This window comes from Lepidochelys olivacea, assembly GCF_965140295.1.
Source record: "Lepidochelys olivacea isolate rLepOli2 genome assembly, chromosome: 25".
NCBI classification, from domain to species: Eukaryota; Metazoa; Chordata; order Testudines; family Cheloniidae; genus Lepidochelys; species Lepidochelys olivacea.
In genome coordinates, this window is record NC_140435.1 from 11,885,619 (window position 1) to 11,898,532 (window position 12,914).

General features: G+C 47.2%; 1 long non-coding RNA gene across 1 annotated transcript in view; it reads left to right on the forward strand.

Annotated features, from left to right (window-relative positions):
• The first annotated feature begins 1,148 nt into the window (after positions 1-1,148).
• Positions 1,149-12,914, forward strand: part of LOC311512871 — a 33,840-nt gene continuing 22,074 nt past the window's right edge. The window contains exons 1-2 of the long non-coding RNA XR_014709583.1: positions 1,149-1,231; positions 2,148-2,264. This is a non-coding gene — a long non-coding RNA (uncharacterized lncRNA). The remainder of the gene's footprint in view (positions 1,232-2,147; positions 2,265-12,914) is intronic.

Consider the following 12,914-nt stretch of genomic DNA (forward strand, 5'->3'; position numbering starts at 1 on the left):
AATCAGCCTGAGGCTTTGGCCCTTAGTCCTTGATTGCACTGAAGGCCAGAACAGAGAAGCAGGAGACAGAGTGGCTGGCTTTATTCTAATCAGGATTAATAGCATTTATTCCGACTCAGAAATGAGCTCATTGCACTAGACCCAGATCAGAAGAGCACAATTTTTACTCCAGGAGTTTCATTCAGTCCATTGTTAGCAAGGGTGCCAGTTGCAAAATTCAGATCTGGATTTGGATTTCAAATGCCTCCAAAAGTTTGGGGTTGACCAAACCTGGGGTTTTGGCTTAGGACCATCTTGATCAATAACCATTTATTTTTACTATTAATTATTATTCTTAATACAGAAAAACGTGGACAGGCACCATCTGAGAGGTGTGTGTGCTACATGTTGGAAGGATTTTGTCTGGAGGGGTGATTTGTCCTGCAGCTAGACTCTAAGAAACAGCTGTCTTGCCTTTTTGCATGAGGTTTATAAGAGAACCAAATGGATTAGATACCCTCAGCTTTGATTTTGCAAGCCTGCCCAGTGGCTCTGGGAGGAGATGGAGGGATGGATAAGTTTATAAGCACAGACAGTGTTATGTCTACAGATTAGGGTGTTAGAATGAGAGTAGGCCACAGTGATGAATGGGGCGGGGGGGCATAGACTCGGCGATGCTGGAGGGAGGAAGGGCACATGTCTGGGAAGCGTGGTGGCCCAGTGGAAGAAACAGGGATTATCAATTCATCTAGCTGTCTATGGCTTGATCCTGCCAGGTGCTGAGCACTTTGGTCCAATCCAGCAAAACACTTAAGCACTTGCTTTAATTGAAACACAGGGACAGCCTCAGTGACTTCCCTGGCACTACCTGCATGTGTATCTTTCCCTGCACACACCCGAGTTTCCTGGAGAGGAGATTGCTCCTGATCACAGCCCAGCCTGTACCAATGGCAAGAGGCTCCAGACTCAGCCTCCCTGAGAGAGAGACAGACGGACCTGTTGCTATCTGCAATCATTCCAACCTCCCCGCCCCTCACCCTGGGAGGAGACTATTATGCCGAAGCCAGAGGCTACTATCTATGATGTAATCTGTGCATTTGCAATAAAAAGCAAGATCTCATTGGCCAGAATAAAGAGCCCCCCCACCCGGGCACTCCGCCCAGCTGCCTCCCCAACGGGCTATAAAAGCCCACAGCCAGATGCAGGGCAGCTTTCCTGGACCCCGGGCTTGCACAGGTGACCTAAGGGACAGGTGAGTGCTTCCGCGGGGTTCTAACGCCCTCCTGGGAGAGCCCGGGGCAGGGGTGGGAGCTGCTGGGCGAGTCGTCTGCAGGGCCAGGCTAGGGAAGCCATGGGGGGGGCAGCCCCAGCCACCTGTAGCGTGTAGTTCTGTCGCTGACTCCTTCCCCCGGCCCCCAGTGAGGAGGGGGGAGAAGGGGAGATGAAGTCCACTAACATTAGACAATTGGAAGGAAGGAAGGAGGGAGGGAGGGAGGGACTCTGCTGGGTTTGCTGTGGGGCAGAGACACTGGCTAAATCCTGTTTCCTTTTGCTTGGGGTAAAGGGCGCTGCTGGGACTTACCTGTCCCGGGGGGGGGGCGAGAAGTGGGGGGCGGGGGGCTGCTCTCCTCCTCCAGCCGTCGGGGGCGGGCAGTTTCCCGGGAGCCCCAAGAAGGCGCTGGGAGCCGATCAGCACCCTGGACAGAGCCCCCGAGGCAGAACCAGCGGGGCTGGACAGCTCCTGGCAGCGCCGGTGGGGGCGAAGGCGGGTCCGGGGGCGGTGGGGCGGATTTGCTCGCTCCCCGCGGGACGGGGGAAAGTTCCCCGAGCGCCCCGGTTCTGCCCTGCGACTCCGGGAGGGAGCTGGAGCGAGTGTCGGGCGGGGAGTGTCCTCGGGGCGGGCGCTGGGATGCGGGGAGGTCAGGGCTGGAGCTCCGGGTCTGGGGCTGACACGGATTGGTCCGAATGGGCCACTAGAGGGGGGCTGTGGACTAACCCCTGGGGCTGGAGGGATAGCTCCGAGATGGCGGGGAGGGTGCGTTAATAAGGGAAATGATGATTCATTAGCAATATGCTTTATGCAGCACCTCCCAGTGCAAGTGATACGAAAGTGTGCCTCTTTCTTTTTCTTTTTCTTCTATATGTTTTTGCACCCTTACTGGGCTCAGAAATGCAGCTGCCATGAACGTTTCGAGGTCCAGCGACAGTCTTTACAAAAAGTAAATAGGGGAAGTGGTGAGAAAATGATCGAGCTGAAACTAGAAGGGACGCGGGAGAAGTAGAAGGTAATTAGCTGAATTGGGATCTGGCTGGGACTCAGGGGCTCGCCCGGTGCAAGGAGAGAGTGAAAATGTGGGCTGTGTTTTGCCGAATATGCCTAACCAGTCAAGGTGAGTGAGAAGCGTTCCCAGCTATTGGGTCTTCTCAGTGTGATCTGGCCGGGTGCAGGAAATATGAAAGCATGTTATGAAGCTGAAAAGAAAGGCATTGCTTTCTGTGATCTTCACCTAACCCATCCGAATACCCGGAGCTGAAAACTTTATACTGAGTTAGTTAAAATAATTCTTTTTTTAAAAATGTAGCTTACATGGGGTCTCGGGTGTTTTGATGTCAATTTCTATCTGTGAAGTTGCTTTTAAAGTTGATCTGTGCTTGCCCTCCATTGGGGATGTTGTATATTTCAGGAATCTGTCACTCCTGAGCTGGTGCGGAGAATGAATTCCTCACTGGCCCCTGAGCTAAAACATATATTCGGTAGCTCATCCCTATTCAGCTAAGCCCTTAAAATCGTGCTTCTATTTAAGCTCGGGCTTAAGTCCCATTGTCTTCAGTGCTTAATGTGCTTAAGCATTTTGTTGATTAGGGATGGATTTAAGCACATGCTTAAATACCTTGCTGAACAGAGGCCCAACCTGCAGAATAACCCAAGGCTCAGCATGTCACTTTGTTGAATCATTACATCTAGACCCCCAGTGTATTTTTTTAATATTGTTTCTTAAAGGCGGGACAGGGCACCTTTACTGAGAAACCAACTCACTAGCCTCCATTGCTGGGACATTTCTATTTCTGAATGACATACCTGAAAACAACAATAGCCTCTGGAAAAGAAAATGAATGGCACTTCAGTTATGGCCTTGCAGCCTTCCTGTAAGTGCAGCTATATGCACGTTGAACAAACAATTGCAGGGATTTCTTTCTCTAGAACATGAATAGGGAAATGTCTCCCTGCTAAAGCCCTTTAGAATCTCACCAGTGCTGTTCCCCATCAGTTCCACTTTCACATAGTGCCTGGATCCTCTGAGTGTTCTTGCTTTGATATGGCTCAGTCTTGGGGTTCACTTATCCTAATGAGCCATTTAATCTATCACATCATTGCAGTTTCTCTTCCTGCAGCAGAAGCCCGGCTGCATAAACGGGGGCAAGAAATCTGTTCACCAATCCCCCCCCCCCACAGCCAACCACAAGCATGAGTGAGTGTGCTCGCACACACACACGCACGCACACAGTCAAGAAGAGGGAAGTTAGAAAATTATATTGCATCAGATCCCCTTTTCTGCATTTTTGGGGATTGTTTTCTTATCCTCTGCGTAAGTGTCTAAGCAAATCTGAGATTTAATAAGAAAACTATAAGGAGAGATGCTATAACACCCCGCTGCTGAACTGTATATTTTATTGTATGCAGTGCATTGTTAAACCAAAGTGGACTTACAATTCATTTGGAACATTTTTCCTTCAGCTATTTCTTGACAAGCAATTTTCTTTAGTTCTCAAACCAAATGCATCTCACAGAGGGATTCAGTCCTGCCTCTCTTCTGAAGAAGCTCAGGCAGAGAGCTCTCTGAAGAGCAGGGGATCCAGGGTAAGATCTGAACTTGAATGTTTCCTGATTTCTTCCCCTAAAATATTTAGCAAAAGGTGTAAGCTGAAAATCAAGCCCAGCTGTGATATTACAATATAGCCTTCAAGGGAGAGAATTCATGTAAGTTTCCTTAGGCGGAGAATCATTCTATGCCTTTATGCTATTTAATTTTGTTACAGACAAAATCTACACACACCAGAGAGACAGCTTGTTCCAATCTCTGTGTGCGTTGCACAAATATTTGTCTGTGCGTCGCTTCTTTTCCACTGCAATCATGGCATCTGGAGGGGTTTCAGGCTGTGTGTAGCTGGGTAACGGGTAGGTGGCTGGGAATCTCAGCAGGAAAGAGGGAGTAGATTGCAGACACCAGGTCTGCAACAGTTTCAATGTCCTGGATAAGCAGGTCTACGATCCTCTCCCCTTTATGCAGGCTTGTTCAACCCCAGACACCTGAACTTGACATGCGGACCTGGGCACCGGCCTTGTTACAGACACCTGCATTCACATGCAAGAGATGAACAGGGCCCTGTTTTAACTCCAGGTGCATCTCCAGTATCTGCATTCACATGCACTAGACACACGTGGTGGACCACAGAATGCACATGCCGCACTGCGAAACAGCCCTAGGCACCCCGATTCTCCCCATTCTCAGCAAAGCACTTAACTGCACACTTCACTTTAAGCATGTGAGTAAGTCCACCCCTGTTCTGCAAAGTATTTCAACAGGACTTAAGCACACACTTAAGTGTTTTGCTGAATCAGGGCAGGAATTAGATCCTTATGGGCTGGAGGAATAATACTGAATAAAGAAAAAGCCCTCTCTTGCTTTCCTATTCACTGACATTAATGGGAGTTTGCCCTGAGTTCGGACAGGTAAATCAGGCCTTTCCAGAGAACTCTGTTGCTAAGGAAGCAAAAATAATAATAATCTTGTTGAATTATGCTAGGATCTTGCTAAAAGGCACAGAACAGATTAAAAGGCAAGCGGTGAAAATGTCGTGGGAGTTAGCTTTACCTTCCCCGGAATGATTTTCTACTTGTTTTGATCATCTAGTAGTGAAATCTGCAGGTGAAGCATTATTTAAGTCCTGTCCTTAAAACTGAATGAACTTAGGGCCAAATTTACAAAGGTCTTCAGGGCCAAAAGATCCAGATTGGCACCTAGTGGGATTCTCAAAAGTGCCTACGTGGGTTAGGTGCCAACCTCCCATTAAAGTCAATGGGAGTTAGGCACCTCATTCATTCAGGCACTTGTGTAAATTACGCTAGGTGCCTATTGCATCTTTACCTGCTGAAATTCCTTTGTAAATCTGACCCTTAGTAATTTTGGGTGCCACACAGATTCTTTCTTTTAATGTATAACTTAGGCTAATCTAAGCACATAGACAAAAGGAGTAAAAGGAAAAAATAACAACTAAAGAACAGAGAATACATTATTAAGTATTCACTTTAATGACTGAGATTTTCAAAGCTGTAGAGGAGATCTGCAGGGCTTGGCTGCCATTAAAATGAATGGGAATCAGTATCCAGGCAGCTCCAGAAATTGTCGTTAGAATGCCTAAAAGCCTGAGCGGGATGGAGACCTTATGATGATGGATGCTGGACAAACACAAAAGAAAAGGAAAAATAAATGAATCTCAGCCCCGCAGCCACGGGTGTGATTCTACAGCCTTTAGTCACAGGGGCAATCCTTACTCACACAAGCAGTCTCACTCAGGGCCTGAGCTAGCAAAGACTTAAGCATGGGAGTAATTTTGCTCCTGTGAGACAAGCAGCGCTATCCACATGCTTGAGTCTTGGCAGGATCGGACCCTGACATCACTGGCAGAGAAAGGTGTCCCGTGAGTCTTGATGATAGGCTCAGGCTCCATCCCCACTCAGGAAACAGCCTGTATAAAACGAATAGAGACCACTGAGGATCTCACCGGTTGGTATATCATTGCGTGTGACTGCATGGAATGTTCATAGATAAAAGGCATAGCAAAAAAGGGATTGTCCCGTTTAATGTCTTTTCATTCAGGAGGGCCAAAACAATGCTGCTGAACAAGAATTTTTAGAGTGGATTGTTTAATGAATGATCTTTTGGGTTTTTTGCTTTCGGAAAAAATGGAGCAGATGTTCTGCTACCTAAATCCTGCCCTGATCTCCACTCTGTGGTCTCCATGTCATCACTGCGGGTAGCCTGGCAGTGGGAGACAGCAGGCTCTTTGGAGACTCTTTGTTCTGTGTTTGTACAGCACCTGGCATGTTGGGGTCCAGGCCCATCACTGGGGCTCTTAGCTGCTATGGAAAAACAAATAATAAATAACAACAATTAATGGCACTGCCTGGCTCTCAGAGGGTGAAACTCATCCCTGCTCAGAAAGCCAGCACTAACTCCATGCACCACTTAACCCCTTATTAGCAGGACTTGAGTACAGCACAGGGCCTTTGGCAAAGGGGCAAATTTATGCCATAAATAACTTTCAATCCTTCCTTTCTCTCTCTCTTTTTTCTTTTTTTTAATGGACCCTGGAGGTTTCACACATGAGGCCTAAATCCTATTCCCCACGCTGCATTAGGGCCCTGATTCAGAAGAGCAATTAAGCATGTGCATAACTTTAAGCCTGTACTCAGTGACTTCAGTGGGAGCTAAGTAAGTGTTTAAAGTTAAACACGCAGCTGGGTGCTTTCCTGAATCAGGGCTGCAGGCTGGATTTGTCCCATAATGCTTTGCAGAAGCCCCTCTCTCTTATCAAGCATTTCTCCAGGCAGTACAGTATGGCCAATTCATATAAGAAATATGGATTGTGATTTTCAAAAGTGACTTGTGATTTTGGGTCCCCAACATGACACCTTATAGGGCCTTGATTTTCAGAAAGTGCTGAGAACCCACCCCTCTGAAAATCAGGGGTGGTACCCACAAATCTAAGGCACCCCAAATTATGAACGTCTGTTGAAAATCTTGAGGCATGGTTTATGACTCACTTGCAAGAACCCAACACAAATCAACATTGCATGGATTCCGACTTTCCAAGCCAGAAGCAGTATGCAGCATCAGCTCTCCCTTGCTACCCAGAGGTGACAATGCACCCTGCCATTAAACTAGAGAGTTCCCTTAAAAGAAAGGATAAAATTGCACAGTCTTTGGGGAGGGCAATTCCAAGGCTTTTCAGTTAAACACCCAAAATTATGAATGCTGTGGTCTGTAATTCTAGCTAATCAACTATTCCGTCACTCTGTGTTGCCAGCTAAAGGTAGGCTGAGAATCAGTGACACAAAGCAATGTAAACCCAGGGACCAAGCTTTATTTAAGAGCCCCCTGTTCAGTATAATCCTGAGACCTGGGAAGTAAAAATCCCAGTTAGGGGCCCAGTTCTGCATTTGCGCTCAGAACTCCCACTGAATTCAAGGAAATCAATGGGAAGTTTTCCTGAGGAACCACAGAGTTCCGACCAGAAAGATACCCTGAATTCAGGGGGATGTATTGTAATCCTGAACATTGGGGTTCTATTGTGCCAGGCACTGCATAAACAGAAAACAGAAATGCTGCCCCCCCCCAAAGGGATTATGATATAAAGACATAAGGAATGGTGTGGGGGATGGAAATACACCATACTAGCCTGGAAAGAATTGGCCCAGCTTTGTTAGTTACATGTATTGCAGTTTATTTGTTTTATTCCACTGGGTGTGGAGGTAGGGAGTATGAAGAGAAAAGAAGAAAAGGGAGAGCTGCAGCTTGCCAGTTTCTGAGCCATGATCATCAGGCTGAGTTGCGAAGGTAACACAGCAGAGATGCGCCATGAAAAGGGATTTGAAGGAGCATAAGGTCGTGGCTCTTTAGATTTTATCAGAGTTTTTCGCTGGTGTAAATTATGGCCCAGATGCAGGGCAGCAGAAAACTAACCCAAGAAAGCAGAACTGCTTGATAGAGTTTTCCAATGCTGTTTTTAATCTTAATCCTGGCAGTGGATCATATCTCTGTGCCTCTGTTCCCTACCGTCAAATGGGCATAGCTAAATTTATCCGGTTCCCAGACCCCGGGGGATTGGGAGACTTAATTAGCTGACACTTGTAAAGCTCTTGAAATCCTGGGGTGAATGGGACCAGAGAAGTTCAAACTGTTATTATCTTGTCATGTCTGGTTTGAAAGGAAGATTATCTATCTATCTATCAATCTATCACCCTCCTACACATCTATCTATCTATACACACCCATCTATCTATCTCTCTATCTCTATCTTACCTGATCTATTTATTATCTTATTTTATCTTCCTAATATATTAAATCTAATCTAGCTTGGAATTTTTTTTTATCGCACTCCTCACCATGACATGCTGATTAGATTTCAGATATAGGCCTATTTATTCACACTTTTTTTTTTCATGCCACCCGGGATAGTTCACACTGGAGCTGATTGGATAATATTTGCTGAATAATTTATTTGATTAATTTCATGACTTATAAAAATAAATTATATGATTTTCCCGCCTCCGTTCACCTAACTCTTGTACATACCAGGGCGTTTATTCCTCTGCCAGTATATAAGTGAAGGAAGGCATTGGATACAACTCCTGTTACCTTTTATGAGAATTGTAGTGCATCAGAGTCCTGCTGTCAGCGAGAGAATGGACCCCATTGTGTGTAACATACATGGATCAATATGGTGCATGTATACTCCACCGCATGAGGAATACGGGGATGTGACACACAGCTCCAGGGAGTTACGTGGATGCAATGTATGTAATAAGTTTCAATGGTGTGACAGACCTAGTTGCATAGTTGTGATCATGCAGGACACTGTGATAATGAATATAACAGGTGTAGTAGCTTTTTCAAGTGAGGCTTATGGTTTTGCCGTACTGGCTCAGAGAGCACTATGAAATTTGAGGACCTCCCCCTCCCCCCCCCCCCAAGCCCCTTTTGCAGAGCCGAACAATCAAGTCACTGGAGGTTGGGAGTATTCTGGAGATCAGCCCCCCTTGGATTTTTACTTTTCCTCTGCAATCAAACTGTGTCCATTTTCCCTTTCGGTGCTGGTGAACGCATCATAGAATATCAGGGTTGGAAGGGACCTCAGGAGGTCATCTAGTCCAACCCCCTGCTCAAAGCAGGACCAATCCCCAATTTTTGCCCCAGATCCCTAAATGGTCCCCTCAAGGATTGAGCTCACAACTCTGGGTTTAGCAGGCCAATGCTCAAACCACTGAGCTATCCCTCCCCCTTAAGCTCGGAGTCTAAGCTTTTCCCTGTGCTCCTCAGAGCAGCCCCCCAGCACAGATCTGCAAACCGTCCTCACCTAGGGCTGGCTAGGAGCCTGGCGGAGATCATTACATTCAGACCATTGCAGGAGAACTTCCCTGGGCTCTCACAGGTGCAGTCTCTGCCTAATGCAGGAGTTACAATGCTGAACGGGCATCCATTAGGGGGGCTAGCCAGCTATATTGGTGCCCACCTACCCACAAGGAAAGAGCACACCCCCAGCTCTTGAGCAAAGCAGCTTGGCTGGGGTTCATTAAATCACAAAACCATTCCAGGGGACACTGTTTCAGAGAGGAAAGAAATTCATTCCTTTTCAGCAGCATGCTTGGTCATTGGTCATAGAGAGACTGAGGGTTTGGATAGGGTTCGGTTGAAGGCTTGGTTATGTTTTGACACCAGAGTATAGAAACCCAGCTATTTTTGCCAAAAACAAGTCAGATTTGTATTGCAGGTTCTTTGGGGTAGGATCGATCTCTTACTATGTGTATGTGCAGTATCTGGCACAACGTGGTTGAAGCCTCAAGACACGACCCATAGTATAAATAATTAGACCGTACGGGTCTCAATTCTGTTTTAGGGATCTGACTCCGTGTGCATGTGCACCACTGCCCTCTACTGGAGGGAGTGAAAACTGCTCATCTGTGCATCAGAGGCCCTATATTATTCATGGAGAATCTCTAGAGCCCTTCAAATCCGTGGATATCCAGGCACCATTTTTGTGCATCGGATGCGGACATAAATTTTGTATCCACGCAGGGCTCTAAGAATCTCTACCTCTGGCACTGGTGGGCAGCAAGGAAGTGCTTCACTCTCTTCTTAGACATTCCTTTCAGCTGGCACACAGGACAGCAAGAAGCAACCACATTTTATTATTGTATTGCCTTTGAGACGGTGAATGGGGACTGCTACGATGCAGGAAATCATAGTCCATCTCAAACAGGAGTTATTTATTAAATAAAAGAACTACAAACGATCGATACAAGCGGACTTCCACACAGCTTGAGTCCCAGCTTTCTCTTACTTGTTAACCAGGGACCACATCTTGTCTGGAGCTCTACAGCACACACAGAGATGCTTAGTGGCTGACTGCAAGTACTGCAATGTACTGCAAGTCAACATCTCATTGCTGGGACTAGGAAGAAGGGCAACAAAAGGACTCCCCCCACCCCCACCCCCAACCCATTCATCCCGCAAGCTTTTGTTTCTTGTGTGTAGTCTTGTTAAATGTAGTGAAGAATGCTGCTCACTCTTAGCCCCCCATGCATGCCTTGGAGGATTAAGCCTGGAGTCTGTTTATTCACCTAGCTCAGCTCCATTTTTAAAATCGACTGTCTCCAAAAGGGCTGTCTTAAAAAAGAAAATTGTACAGCAAAGGGGATAAAATTGCTTGTCAACAAAGGGGCCTATCAGCAGCCCATCAATAATGTGCCAAAGGCCAAAACCTTCCTTTCAAACAGGCATCGCATCTGCTGCCGGGCACTTGGAGAGCAATTAAGGGACGTGAGCAACATGCTGATTATCCCACCAGTGACATTTCCACTGGCTCCTTGGGAAGGCGGGAGCACTGAGATGACTGAGAGCAACATACAGCCCAGGCCTGCATAAGAGTGGCAGGACTGCAGGCTGCAGATGGGCCAGGGGAGAGATACTCAGGAGGAGAGGAAAGAAGAGAGGAGGAGGGGAGGGAACAAGGATGAGGACTGCAAAAAGCAAGCAAACTAGAGGCCTAAGGAAACAGGCTCAGAGAGTCATCAGTTACTGGAGGAGACTATCTGGGAGGACTGGAATGGGAGTGGCTGATCAGGAGGCTAGCAGGTCTCCAGAGGCCAGGGAAAACGGGGGGGGGGGGCGGGGGAGGTTGGAGTTGGATAATCCATTAGGGAGGGGAATGGAGGATCCTGTGGGAAGGCCAGATTCGGGGATTGGAAGATCCCTGAGGGAGAGGAAGGGGCTGATTGGAGGGTTGAAAGATCCCGGGAGGGCGGGGCAGATCAGGAGAATGATGGATCTCTGAGGGAGTGGGAGGGGCAGAGTGGGGGACTGGAGATTTCCTGAGGACGGAAGAGGGGCTGGTTGGAGGATCCCTAGGGCAGATCTCAAGTGGGGATGAAAGGTATCAGGGAGGGGAGACTTTCCATTTTTACAAATCAGAGCCCGGGGGCAATAAAGCAAATTGTATTCTCAGCCCTCTAGTAAAGACGCTCAGTCCCCAAACAATGTATTGGGGAGAAACCCTTTGGCCCACCCCTAAGTCACTGAGTGGGGCCCCGGAGGGACTGGGGAGAAGAGGGAGCTGGTCAGACTTTATATGAAGGGCCCACCTATAATGAGTTCATAAGCAATGACCGAAGGATTGACCAACGTTATAAGCATGTTGCAGACAGGAGTGGTATACTTCAAGATGGCTCTGTACATCAGTAGCAGGTGTCAGAGAGAGTTATAAGCATCCTTTTGACCTGCTGGACTCTATAACAATTGATTATTCGTTGATGACAACAGCTCGCAATCATGTAGCAGCCCTTTGTACGCTACTTATGAGCATGCCCCGAAAAGTGACCAGGGTACGTTTATTTTCAGGGCAGCTGCAGAAAGGAGAGAGATGTTCCACAGGGAGATCACAAGGGGAGGTGGACTGGATAGGAAAGCCTGTGCCTGGAGAATAGTACAGGCTCAGTGGGGCTGCGGGGTCCTTTAACCAGGCAGCAATTCAACATCCAAACGGCCCTCTGAGTCAGGTAATGGAGACTGGACAGCACCCAGTTTTATCCAGATCAGCTGCAGAAGCGTGGCCCCAACACCCTGCAAAATGGTGAGGAGGGACTATAGCTGCTACTCCAGCCAGTACACAGAGCAGGGGATGTGGCCGGTGGGTGAGTTGTGTGTTGGCATTGCAGACCTGTGCACTGATCCCAGGCTAGGGCATGGATTCCATCTCTCTGATCCCCTGCACCCTAAATTAACATAGTTCTCCAGCGCTGCTCTGTTGTCCTGATTCTCACCAGACGCTCCGAACAAAGCTGGTCGGGAATTTTTCAATCAACCTGTTTTTGATGGAAAATACTGAATTGCTGAAACGGAAACTGTTTGCAAAACAGGGTTGATGTTGACCAATCTCCCGACTCGGAAATGTTGTGGGGGGAGCGGGGAAAAGGGTTTGGAATTGTCAAAACATCAAGTGTTGACATTATTGAACTGGTAAGTTTTGATTTTTCAAGTTGACGCAGATTTTTGTTTTGAAATTTTAGTAAATTTGGACTAAAATGTTTGGATTTTTTTTTTTAAAGACAAGAGATGGGCATGAAATGTTTCAAAATGATCTACACAAAATGTTTCAATTGATCCAGACTGAAAATGTTTTTCAAATTTTTGTTCTGGGAAAATGTTCACCCCTTCGACTTTTCCTCCTATTTGGGACAGGAACATTTTTCGATGATCACAGGATGGGACAACCATTTCCGCCCCAGCTCCAGCTTTGAATGCCCATTCTTGCTTCCTTACCACTCACAGGTGCCCCTGGCTGTTTTGTTTCCATGCTTGGAAATGGATACCTCCCACCTAACATTGACGCACTGCCCAGGTTTGAAGAAAGAGAGGCATCATCTTCCCCTCACCCAGAGGAAGTAATCTTGGCTGATGACTTTCACTGCAGGTGCAGACATACATTGTTGTGGTTTTAATAAACCCCCAGCTGGCTCCGAGTCACCTCCAGATTTTGAACCCCCCGACACATTGAGGTGCTTAGACTTGGTGTCCTGCTCCAGGCCCTTCTCCATCTTAAACATCACCCTGGGGCAAATTCCTGGGAGATTGGACATTACTGGAAGTCAAAAAGCT